Source organism: Malus sylvestris, chromosome 8 (assembly GCF_916048215.2).
Source record: "Malus sylvestris chromosome 8, drMalSylv7.2, whole genome shotgun sequence".
NCBI classification, from domain to species: domain Eukaryota; kingdom Viridiplantae; phylum Streptophyta; class Magnoliopsida; order Rosales; family Rosaceae; genus Malus; species Malus sylvestris.
In genome coordinates this window covers 23,539,693-23,553,962 of record NC_062267.1, presented here as the reverse complement: position 1 = coordinate 23,553,962, position 14,270 = coordinate 23,539,693, and positions in this window count along the sequence as shown.

Genomic DNA, 14,270 nt, shown 5'->3' with positions numbered 1-14,270 from the left:
ATGATGCAAAGCATGGGTAAAATGGAGTGGTGTTGAAATGATTCAAAGGTGAAAGTGAAGTGATGATTGATGCAAGAATTAAACATGGATGGAGTGCACGGCAAAGGTTTGTTATGGTACAAGGAACCCTTAATTTGTGTCCTAAAATGCATAGGAAACCTTCAATGTTGCTGGAACTTAGGGACATTTAGGATTTAGGAAAGATCAAACCAAAATAGGAAACCTTGGCTTAACTTTCCTACTTCAAGTAGGAATCCTCATCTTTAGGTCTTCAATTTCGTCCATTCCTTTTGTTCCAAGAATGTGATATTTATTCCAAGCCCAAAATTGCTCCAAAAGGCTCCAAAATGCACATTTTTGCATACTTTGTCCTTAGAACCTGAAATTGCACAAAAATGACTTTAAACACTAAAAGTACTAAGGAATAACAACATAAATGCATAAGAACAAGCTAACTCAGTCGCATAAATATGCTCCTATCAAGTCCCGAACGGTAAGAGGACCAGTAGGGGATAAGAAGGATGGGCGCCATATGTTGTCTTGAGAAGGCATGGTTGCCTTTTCACCAAAGTTGAAGTCAAAACGACGGCCGGATGGGCATACATTCTCAGAAATGATGAAGGAGAAATGAGGTGCAATAAATCTCTGAAGTAAGGGGAAAATTCCTACAAGCAATAACTTTCTGAATGTACTTTTTCCACACAATTGGTGCCCTTACAAAAGAAAGGGCAACAGGGTCGTTGGTTCAAAAATCAAAGAGGCACCACTCTCCAGATTCCGAAGAGGCACCACTTTGCACACGCAACATCAGCTCCTCGGGTACCACAGATAACTTTGCCAAAGATCTCTGACAAAGTTTAGACACATAAATTTTGAAGGTCCAGCTACCCTACTATTACCCACAAGGGTAAAGGAACAACACCACTGCTTGATAACTAGAAAGTCCCAATGTGTGTCAACCTCCGTGCTCCATGGCAAGGCAGACTGGCAAAAATGCCGAACCTTTACTCACATTCGAGAAAACACTCCCAACAAGATTGCTTGCTCAAAAATCGAAGAGGCACCGCTCTCCGAATCTCGAGAGCCAGACTCCCAACAGGATTACGTGCTCAAAAATCGAAGAGGCTTCACTCTCCAAATCTCGAGAGCCAGACTCCCAATAGGATTACTTGCTAAAAAATCGAAGAGGCACTGCCCTCCGAATCTCAAGAGCCAGACTCCTAATAGGATTAGTTTCTAAAAAATCGAAGAGACACTGCTCTCCGAATCTCAAGAGTCAGACTTCCAACATGATTGCTTTCTCAAAAATTGAAGAGGCACCGCTCTTCGAATCTTGAGAGCCAAACTCCCAACAGGATTATGTGCTCAAAAATCGAAGAGGCACCGCCCTCCGAATCTCGAGAGTCAGACTTCCAACAGGATTACTTTCTCAAAAATTGAAGAGACACTGCTCTCCGAATCTTAAGAGTCAGACTCCCAACAGGATTGCTTTCTCAAAAATCGAAGAGGCACCGTTCTCTGAATCTTGAGAGCCAGATCCCCGACAAGATTGCTCGTTCGAAAACCGAAGAGGCACCGCTATTTGAACTTTGAGAGCCGAATTTCCTTGGATAAAGCTTGTCTGCAATCTTCACAAGCAACGTCAGTTCAAAGTGCTCTGACAAAGTTAAAACATGTGAATCTTGCAGCTCCCACTACATTGCTATGACCAAGAAATGTAAAGGAATAACATTACTACTTGTTGTTAGGGAGACTCCTATATATGTCGACCTCAATCCTCCATAGCCAGGCATATCTGCAAAAAAAAAATGCTCAACTTTTCTTCACATCCGTGAGGGCACTCTCAGCAGAGTCTCTCGAAATACTCAGCTTCTTTTCTTCCCGATAATACCTCTACAAACAAGCCACACCAAAGCAAGAGTAGCTCATATCATCAGGGTTAAAAACAAGAGTATCTCATATCATGCTTTTTCCCTGTCTTTTCCTTTAGCCTTGTTCTTACCTGCAAGACAATGAGAAAGAGAGCAATCAGTCAGCACTTGGAATCAAGCTTCCAGTGAGGAACTGACTGCCTGGAACCCCTTGCCTAATTACTTACCTGGCATTGCTCTTGAGTACTCATCTTCAACATCTTATGCTTCTAGAGAAGATACCACATCTGCCTGAGGAACAGATAGGGCAAGTGAGAAGGATACAAGGAAGCATGTGGAGACAAGCGTAACATAACACATGCCGATACATCCACTACTTTGTCAACAGCAAAAGTATCCCATATCATCAGGGTCGAACGTACTCTAGATTTGATGGACTTGTTTTGACCCTCAAATTCTTGAGTCGCCCTTATGCTCTGGAGGAAACCAGAAAACCCTCCAGCCTAATTCAAGAATAAGCCTGTGGAAAGTTACTTCTTCAAAAGCAAAAGTATCTCATATCATCTCTTTTCCATTTACTTCTCCTTATCCTTGTTGCTGTTTACGACACAAAGAGAAAAAGAACAATCAACCAACCTCCGATCCAGGTTGCTTGCTTTGAAGTCTAATTGCTTACCTTGTCTGTTACCTCATTCGGCAAATCTCCTAGCTCGGCGACTTGGGGGACTCCTACTACAGGGTTTGTATCGCGCTTGACCAAGCCTGAAACTACAAGTAAGCTTCAAGTCAAATTGATACATTACCTTGTACATCTCCACCGGTTAAATATACCACCCCTGGATGGAGGAAAAGTACTTCCAGAGAAGATGCCACATCTACCTATGAGACAGATAAGGCAAGTGAAGACGATACCACACTTCGGTACTTTGAAGTTTCATGATTACTCAGCGGCTTGGATCTTGCAAGTCCCCAACCGAGGAGCTTCTCTCACTCGGGAACTTAGGGAAGCACTGTTTGTACCATACTTGACCAATCTCGAAACTACTGAGCACCGATCAACGTTATACCGCCAAGGACCCAGAAGAGTTTCCCTCCAACCAGGAGGCCAATCATAGCGCGACACGTGTTGACATCAGAAGCTAATCATAGCGCGACACGTGTCAACATCAGAAGCCAATCACAACACGACATGTGTCAATGTCAAAACAAAGCTAGAAACTCTCTTCTATAAAAGGAGATCATTCTCCCACAATATTGCCTAATGTCATTTGTACTAAATCATTCACTTGTACTTACTAAAGGAGAGCTTGAACCTATGTACTTATGTAAACCCTTCACAATTAATGAGAACTCCTCTACTCCGTGGACGTAGCCAATCTGGGTGAACCACATACATCTTGTGTTTGCTTCACTGTCTCTAACCATCTACATACTTATCCACACTAGTGACTGGAGCAATCTAGCGAAGGTCACAAACTTAACATTTTCTGTTGTACCAAAGTCCTCACTGATTTTGTGCATCAACAAAAACCATAACCCAATATTCTCAATTCGAAAACCCTAACGCAAGATTCCCAATTTGAACCCTAAATCCTTAAGCCAGGATTCCCAATTCGAGCCATAAATCCCTAAATGTTTTAATTAAAACAATTCAACAGAAAAAATGAAAAATTGCACTAATAAATAATGGAATTAAAAGATACTGGGTGCTTACCTAGTAATGTTGCGGTGGCAAGGAAATAGTGTGGCGTCGAAATGCGACGACGAAGGAGAGATTGACAGAGAGACAAAGAAACAAAGAGAGAGCGAGAGAGGGAGAGACTAGGATAGTGAGTGATGAGCACGAGAGATGGAGAGAATTAAGAGAGAGAGAGAGAGAGAGAGAGAAAGAATAGTGAGCTTCACATCCAGAGAATGAGAGAGAGAGATAGACCAAAATAAAAACGCGCCCAATTTTCGCCAAAAAATCAATTTTTTACATGTTTGCGCAACAAGGGTGTTCTAATTTTCATCGCGTGTCCATTTTTTAAATTACAAAAAATGAATTTTTAAATATTTGCATGACAAACATTTCTAAAACGTCGTCGTGCATATTTGTAAATTTAATTTATTTTTTGTTTAAATAAATAAATATTTTTTTTGTTTAATTTATTTTTTACAAATTTTAAAGGAAACTTTTGTTTCTATACAAAATAAATACCATTCAATAAATATCATTACATTTACATCAAGTTTTCATTAATCCTCGTCTTAACTAGAATAAATATCATCACTTTCGTCAGATTCAAACTCCCATTCCTCCTTGTTTGTAGGCACGTCAACATCGTCGTTCATGCGCTCAGATGTATTGTATCGCGGTAGATCCATGAGGTCAATCATAATGGAGTCGATCGGTATTTCAATTTCAAGACCTCCGACTAGCTCATACGGTTCTTGTACAATAGCCAAATCTCGCAGTGTATCTGCACCAAGTTTTGTTGAAGTCTCCAATTGTTGGTCAGCAACGTCACCATAATCATCATCGTTAGTAGGATCTCGATCTGGAATTTCATACAACCTTCTGTGCTCAATCTTCTGAAATACTTTCCATCCCCTCCGACCCTTAAGGTCATCTATATAGAAAATTTATATGGCCATCATTACCAAAATGTAGGGATCATCGTTATACCAACATCTATTAATGTTGACCGATAACAAACCATCGTCTCGCTTAACACCTTCAACCCTACGTGGGTTTGTATCAAACCAGCGACACTTAAACATGATAACTTGACATCAGTCTTTGTAAAGCAATTGCACAACACTTGTAAGTTTTCCATAGAAATCATTGTCTGCAATGTCGCCATACCGGGACTTGTACCCCACTATTTTGCGTACACAGCTTGTCATCACGATCAGCTGCCAAAAACTTGATGCCGTTTACATGACAACCAGAGTACAATTTTGCGCTTAAGGGCCTAATAGCCAAGTTGTACAATTCTTCACTGTAAGTGGGCGAATTCATGTCCTTCAATTTCTTTACCTAAATTAATGATAAAAAGTTGACGTGTTAGTTTACCATTTACAATTATGAAAATAACCCAAAACACGAACAACTTACATTTCACAAAACCAACAAGGAAACAATTCACCGTGCTTCTTGACATATAAATGTGAAGGATGTTCCCGCTTCATCAACTCGTCATGCTTATCTAGGTAGGTAATTGTCTCGTCACAATTGTTAAGTACAAACCAATATGCTACCTCCATGTCCATTTTGTTAAACGACTCCCTTCTGATTGATTCGTCAAAGGGTCGTGCAATTTAGGAAAAAATAGAAAGTTTTTCACTTCTCACACCACTGTCATTATTGCATTGTTGTTGATTGAACGTAGTCTCAACATCTTGTAGATACATTGTACAAAATGTAAGCGACTCAAATGTGACTCATGCTTTCACGATTGGTCATTCGGGCTTTGCCTCTATTTCGTACACTCTTTTTTAATTCACCTAGTAGTCTGCATCAATAAACAAAATAACGTGTAAAATTAGTCAAATCATACATATATCACGAACTAAAGTATTTATGATGAATAAATACCTTTCTATCGGATACTTCTATAGATAGTTGACAAGTCTGGCTAGAAGTGTCTTCTCTGGCAAGTGAATCATGACGTGGATCATTCTTTTGAAGAAAGCTGGAGGAAATATTTGTTCAAACTTGCATAGCACTTCAATAATATCATCGCGTAAATGTTTAACATTGCGTAAAGATCTTGCAGTTAATTGAGAAAAATATCTCGCCAACAACATAATCGACTTCACTACATCTTAGGGCAAGAGGTGTCAAATTCCCATTAGGAGATGGCGTTGAAGTATCACATTACAATCATGACTCTTGAGGCCTAAAAATTTGCCTTCATCCACGTTTGCGCAACGGCCGATTTTTTAAGCATACCCATCCAGAAACTGTACAGAAGATAGAAATTGCAAAAACTCTTTCCTCTTATCTGGTTTCACCGAAAATGATGCAAGCTTCTTTATGGCTATATCACCGTCCTTCGTCATCCATAAACCTGACCTAATGCCTATTTTTCTCAGGTCGATCTGAGCTTTTATTATGTCCTTTATTTTTCCCTCGATGTATAGTATAGTTTCGACCAGTGTATCAAACTCATTTTTCTCAAAATGCGTTACATCGATGTTGTGTCTCAATTTGAATTTGGAACAATACTAGAGCTTGAACAACGTTGTCTTGTGTGTCTAGTTTAGATGTGTGTTTGGTTTTATCCTATTTACGGATTTGCCCAACGGAGCAAAATCCAAACGATTCATCTCAGCCAAAATTCATCTCTAGACCATTCTCTGGGTCTTGGCCGAATCTCTATGCCGTTGAAGAATGTTGTCTCGTTTTGATGCCACTCATTGTCCCACAGCAACCATCCATGATGCCCTAGGTAACAAACGTTTCACGTGTGCTAACCAGACGTTATGTTCTCTTTGTAAACTGGGCATGCATAATAACCCTTAGTGCTCTACCCAGACATCATATTGTACGCAGGAAAATCGTTTATAGTCCACTTTACTGTTGCTCTTAAAGTGAACATCTTCCTGGTAGATTTATCATACGTGGGAACACCGTTTTTCTATAATTCTTTTAGTTCATCTACCAACGATTGTAAATAAACACCAATAGACGTGCCCGAATCTTCGGTTATCAACAATGTCATCATCATATATTCTTTTTTTCATGCACTTCCAAGGCGGCAAATTGTACGGAATTGTGAAGATTAGCCAAGTACTGTGGTTTTGGTTTAGAACTCCGAATGGATTAAACCCGTCTGTTGCAAGTTCCAATCTAACATTCCGGGCTTACGTGCAAAATCGAGGTACAACCAATCAAACTTTTTTCAGGCCTCTCCGTCTGTAGAATGTCTCATAACATCGTCATCCACTCGTCTATCCTTATACCACCTCATGTCGCTTGCAGTGTGCGTTGACATATAAAATCGCTGCAACCTGGGATTCAATGGGAGATAACACATAATTTTTTGTATGGAATCTTCGTTGTTCTATTCTGAGAGCTCATTTTAAACCGGGACTCATTACATACAAGGCATTTATCCAATGCTTTATTTTTTTTGTAGAACAAAATGCAATTATTTTTACACGCGTGAATTTTTTCATATCCCAATCCAAGATCATTCAACACATTCTTTGCACTTTTATGATCTTTAGGCAGGCAATTGTCCTTTGGAAGCATCCTCTTGAAAACCCCAAAAAAGTAATCAAAACATTGGTTCGACATATGATACGCTATTTGCCATGCATCAACTCAACAATGGCCGTGCGCACCGAAAATCGATCGCAACAGGGTTATAATTCTTGCTTGGCACTTTTTAATAGTTTTTCATATTTTTCAAATGCTTCACTGTCCATGGTGGGAAGGACGTCATCTTTTACTTCGTCATTTGTATTCGAACTAGCGTTTGGAAAAGCATCATTGATAATGTCCATAATTTGTTCATTTGGGTCCACAACAGATTCTACACTCTCCACTGGTCGAGTAATGTGTGAGGATGAAACTTGGTTGTATTTGTTCTCCATGATGATTCCACGTAGTAGCAAAATGGGTATTAGGAGAGTCCAAACGTGGGATTCCATGGCTAGTTGTATCTGAAAAGTGGCAAAAGGGGTATTAGAAAAGTCCAAATACTTTGCTCCACACCAAAAGGAATCTTGGTGGTGGAATGAGGAGGTACAAACAAAGGCTAAGGCTAAGAAGGAATATTGTAAAGCCTTATACAAGGATAGGACCGTTGAAAACAGTGAAAGGTATAAAATAGTGAAGCAGGAGGTGAAGAAAGCTATGAGAGAAGCTAAGCTAGCAGCTTTTGACGATATGTATAAGCGACTAGATACCAAAGAAGGAGAGTTGGATATCTATAAACTAGCTAGAGCAAGGGAAAAGAAGACAAGGGACCTAAACTAAGTGAGGTGCATCAAGGATGGGAATGGAAAAGTTCTTGCTACAGAGAATGCGGTCTAAGATAGATGGAGAGGTTATTTTCATAATCTTTTCAATGAAGGACATGAAATGTGTACTTCTTTGGGGGAATTATGTAACTCAGAAGAGTGTAGAAACTACTCATTTTACCGCCAAATTAGGAAGGAAGAAGTGGTTGTAGCTTTGGAAAAGATAAAGCATAGAAAAGTAGTTGGCCTAGATGATATATCGATCAAAGTATGGAAAGTCTTGGGAGATACGGGTATAGCATGGCTCACAAACCTTTTCAATAGGATTTTGAAAACGAAGAAGATGCCAAGATTGGCGAAAGAGCACTTTGGTGCCTATCTACAAGAATAAGGGTGACGTACAAAATTGCATGAACTGTAGGGGTATTGATCTAATGAGCCATATAATGAAGCTATGAGAGAGAGTTATTGAGCATAGAGTGAGGCAAGAGACACGGGTCTCGGACAACCAATTCGGGTTCATGCCAGGGCGCTTAACCATGGAGACAATCTATCTCTTACTAAGATTGATGGAAAGATATAGAGATATGAAAAAAGATTTACACATGGTCTTTATAGATTCAGAAAAAGCGTATGATAGGGCCCCAAGAGACATTGTTTGGATGATTTTAGAAAAGAAAGGAGTACGAGTAGCAAATATCCAAGCTATAAAGGATATGTATGATGAAGCAAAGACTGCCGTAAGAACTCATGAAGGACAAACCAAAAGCTTCCCCATAACTGCAGGGTTACATCAAGGCTCATCTTTAAGTCCTTACCTTTTTGCATTGGTAATGGATGAGTTAACATGACATATTCAAGATGATATTCCTTGGTGTAGGCTTTTCGCAGATGATATAGTATTGATAAATGAAACTCAAGAAGGGGTAAATGTGAAGCTTAACCTTTGGAGAGAAATGTTGAAATCTAAAGGTCTTCGCCAAAGTTGGTCAAAGACAAAATATATGGAGTGCAAGTTGAGTGCAAATGGAGGCCCAAATGAGTTAGGGGTGATGATCGGAGATTAGGAAATACCAAAGAGTGATCGCTTTCGCTACCTAGGATTTATCTTGCAAAAGATCGGAGAATTAGATGGAGACCTCAACCATAGAATACAAGCTAGATGGATAAAGTGGAAGAGTGCATCTGGCGCGTTATGTGATCATCGTATACCACTGAAGCTCAAGGAAAAAATTTATAGGACATCAATAAGGTCGGCAATGCTGTGTGGCACAGAATGTTGGACGGTAAAGCATCAACCCGTACATAAAATGGGTATAGCGGAGATGAGAATGCTTCGTTAGATGTGTGGGCACACGAGAAAGGATAAGATTAGGAATAAGGATATTCGAGGTAAAGTAGGAGTAGTTGAAATCGAAGGAAAGATGAGAGAAAATTGGTTACGGTGGTTTGGATATGCAATTACGAGATAGAGGTCCAAGGTCGAAGGGGTAGAGGAAGACCTAGGAAGACTTTGGAATAGACTCTAGGAAATGACTTATAATACCTGGATCTAACGGAAGACATGACATGGAACTGAGCACAATGACGTTTTAAGATTCATTTAGCCGACCCCATTTAGTGGGAAAAGGCTTTGTTGTTGCTGATGATGATGATTCCATGTAGTATAGGTCTCTATCATCCAATTTTTGACTAAATGGTATTGAACAGTTTCAAAATATTCAATTATTGAGTTGTTACACTTTCTACAAGGACACCGAATTTGAGTTGAACCCTGATTGTTTGCAATTGCAAAATCAATGAACTAATTTATTCCATCCAAATAATCATCAGCACATCTGCTAGGATTATGTATCCATTGTTTGTCCATATCACCTGCAAACATAAAAAATTTACAAGGGTTACAACAACGTCAATTATGACATGCTGTCTTATGCCTCCGGTATGGGTCATATCTCATTCGAGAATGCATAGTTACGTGCTGTAATTTACGATTCCAACACATTAGAGTTTGATCGTGGAAAAATTTCAGCAGCATCTCCCTACAGTTCTTTAAGTGCATGACACAGATACAGAAAACTATGATGCACCCGAAGAACGCAAAGAGATGCTACCAAATTTTCCACGTTCAAACTCTAGTGCATGAACCGCAAAATACAACATGTAACTGTGAATTCTCAAACTGTCCAAAATTTTGGGACAATTCAAGAATTAATTGGACCGCAGTAATGCTTTGGCATCCATTCACAAAATCCAACTAATTCCCAAACGAGAAACTAGGCTCATATGAACATTGCAAACCATTTTTTGTACATCCATACAAAAACGTTTGCATACAAATACATAAACTCACAACAATTATAAACTACATACAAAAGAATTTAAATGAAAGGAAATTAAATAAGTTAGTTAAGAAAATATACCTCCGAGATTAATAGCAACACAGCTAGAACGGTAGGAAATTCCAACAGGAAGGCAGCTGCTACAATTGTTTTACAGCTTCTTCCTTCATGCATTCTAGTTAAATTTAGTAAAGTGAAAAGAATTTGCGCGACGAAAGCACTATTGCGCAAAGCATAGTGCTTCCACTTTTGGCATCATCCAACTACGCTTTGCCGTGTTTTTATAGCACTTTGCGCAACAAACCATAGTTTGTCGCACATTACCCTTTTTTTTTAATTTCGTTTTTTGAAAAAAAAAATTGAATTTTTCCATTCAGTCTTCAATTTTTTTCAAACCACATAAATACTTAATAAATGAAGAACTTATTTCATTAAACCATTTGTGCATAATTAATATAAATATTTATTAAAATGCATTACTTTTATTCAAAATAAACACTAAGTACATATTTAATTAAGTTGTTCATTATAAAAAAAAAACTTCTAATTTAGATCTCATTATTAAATAAGTCGGTCGTACCTAGTGTACAAGGCTCCCGCTTTACGCAGGGTCTGGGAGAGGTGAATGTCGTAAGTAATAAAATAAAAATAAAAAACACTATTCTACTCCTTCGCTGGTACTTCTGGCTCTCGTTGTAGTTATGCCGCTCATTGATTATCAAACTTCCACTCCCGAAAACGAGACTTGAAGATGTTGTCGATAGCCTTCATCAGATTTGGGTTACTTTTGTTAATGTCCCAATTAGGTTGTCATGTGAAAATTAATAAATTAAAATCTCACTATTATATTAAATTTAACAAACATAATTATTATTTAACTAATAACTTAACACATACAACTAACTCATCAATCAAGTGTATCTTCAGCTTCTCGGGGATGACTCTCCAAGACTCCTAATTCGTAGCACATTTGTCATGCATCAATACTCCAACGTCGAACCAAAAGCTGGCGCGCATATCTGACTTCATAAGCCCTATTAATTAGTCAGTAGTGATTCGGTAACGGCTCCCACCATAAGTGTGTTGGACTTGTACCGCTACTCTTTTCTTGTTGTCTATCAACAAAACATATATTCATAATACTGAAGCTAAATAAAAACTTTATATAAAATGCAAAATTTACAATGCAAACCTTTTCCGAAACCCTTGCCATCCATTGTCTTTGACGGACGTGCACCACAGTCAGCCATCGTGCCAACAATCAAACAACAAATTGATTATAATCTACAAAATTGTAAAGTGTTTTTCAAACAAATTGTGAAGAATAACGAGAGCAGAAGCACGTATTTAGAGGAAGGTTAAGGACTTTGCACGAAGAAGCCTACGTCACAAAAACATCTGCACTAAATACAGTATTGATTCCTCTTATTCACATGCACTGAATGCTCTGACTAAAAAACAGACTGGACTTTGGGCAAAAAAAGCCTTTGTCGTGCAAGGTTTTCATGGGAAAACGTCATTCATCTGATTCGCATGCACTGAATGCTCTGGCCCAAATACTGAACGACCTTTGCGTGACAAGGCCTTTGTCGCGCAAGGTTTTACCACCTTACGAGACGAATAGTTCGTCGCGCAAAACATATAGATTTGCAATATGGCAGTAAAGTTAATTGCGTGTTTTGGACCCTTTGCGCGACGAAACGTAATTGATTGTACGTAAACTTCATAATTACAAACAAATATTCAATTATAATATTTATTCTAAAAATAGTTAAAAACTTAAATAAATTGAATTAATCCATTCAATTATTTAAACAACAAAACATGAATTAAAGCCTAATTAAGTCCAAATACATAACCTATAAAAAAAAAACTTAAAATTAAATATTGTCCTAAAAACATAAATTTAAAATTACTGTTTCACTAGTCCTCCGTTCCGCTCCTTGTCATAACGCCATTGCTTGTAACCCCCCCTCAACGCCTCCTCCATCAACTTCATCAACTCTTCATTCGTATCATCAAGAGTATAGTTACACTGTTACACATATAAGCAAATAATTAATTACAACATATAACAAAAAAATTCACAAAATTAATTATTTTCAACATATTTCTAGGAATGCCACTCAGCAGTAGGACAATTATTGCATTGTTACACCAATCGCATGTGCAAACTCTACGTATTGCCTCATATCATAGGGCCCCGAGGGCATGCTCTACTTCCGGTTTTTATCCTCCATTCGAGCACGAACAGAATTGTGAAGAATAAGGAGAGCAGAAGCACATATTTATAGGAAGGTTAGGGACTTTGCACGACGAAAACTTTGTCGCGCAAACATCTACACTAAATACGGTATTGATTCCTTTCATTCACATGCACTGAATGATCTGACTCAAAAACTAATTGGACTTTGCTTCGTCGTGTAAGTGTTCAGGTAATTCGCATGCACTGAATGCTCTGACCTAAAAAATGAACGAACTTTGCTCGACAAAGCCTTTATTGCCCAAGGTTTTCGCAGAAAACCTTCATCGCGCATTTTTTTACGCGCCAAAAAAATACCGGCGGTTTTCTTATTGACTTTACGTGACGAGTCTCTTTTCTTCGTTGTGCATACTGTATTGCACGACAAAGGTGTGCGTTGTGCAAAGTAGCACCATTCTTGCGCGATGAAGGTATTGATTTCGTTGCACAAAACGCACTTGCACGACAAATGTTGGTTTGTCGCTCAAACATTTGTCGCGCAAATGGTTTTTCCTACTAGTGATTGACAATTGGTTCTCATTTGTATAATTTTTTTCCTCAATTTTAACTATGAAAATTAAAGAGAGATTTTGTATTTGATCCATCAATTTGGGATCATGGAAATGTGGACGTTTCTAACGTTCTTGGGAAATAAAGGTCAATCTTGGTTTCCAGCCTTTATTTATTAGAAATGTGAGCAATTGAGACGATACAAAGTATTATTCTTAAAATTTTAGTTGTAGTTCAACTATGGTCTATGTACGTTAACGTATAATGATATTACAATATGACGTTAAAATTAAACGTATGAATTATAAAAATATATGTATTATAATTTTTCAAATTTACAATCAAAGGTTACACAATAGCGTATATTATAATTAAGGGGCATTTAGATCCAGGTCCAAAAAAATCAGCTACTTTTGGATTGAGTCCAGTTAGATGTTCTTACCAGTTTAGGTCTAATTGATCTCATCTTATTCCCGTTTTGCCCTTTATAGTAAAAATTAAATATATATTTAAATTTCCTAATTTATGCATTATTTACTCAAATTTGAATTTCAAAATTTGAATCTTTGAATTCCTTAGTCTAGCCACAATTTAAGGAAAAAAATTTAAAAGTAAGTTCATGTGTATGACTATAAACCCACGACTTAAGTTGAAATGAATGATATATAAAAAACCTATGAACAAAAACCTATAATATAGGTAGACTATGAACAAAAACCTGTAATATAAGCAATAAACAAAGACTTATGTTATAGGTAGATAAATATTTTTAATTTGAATTAGAATATCAAGAAATAATGTGTGTGCGCACTATTAATCCATGGTAGAAGGCAGACAGAACAAGATAACCTATGATACAGGTAGATAAAACACAATTAATTTGAGATAGATTATGAATAATGTGTGATAGGTAGATGATACAATTTATCCATGACACAGGTAGTATATATAAAACAACACACAGAGGTAAGATTAGGAAAAAAATGTGATATATATACCAAGAAGATCCATAGAAAATGATGAATAAAAAGATGATGCTAAGGGAGTAAAACACGAAGAGGAAAGAAAGAGTTTTAGAATAATAATAAAAAAAAAGAACAGAGAAACATGAAGAAAAAAAAAAGAATTAAAGCATACAAGATTGGATAAATTCTACAAATCAAACCAACAATAGAAATTTGAGGTTGGACATCTTTGATCATCTACGCTTGGGAGCAAGGAGGAGGGGGAAAAAAGAAGATATCGTGAGGGATAAGAAGGAGACATCGTGAGGGAGAAAGAGAAGGAAGAATAGGAAACGTTATGGAGGATGAAAGAATATTAAAGATATTTAAATTCCTATACTTAATC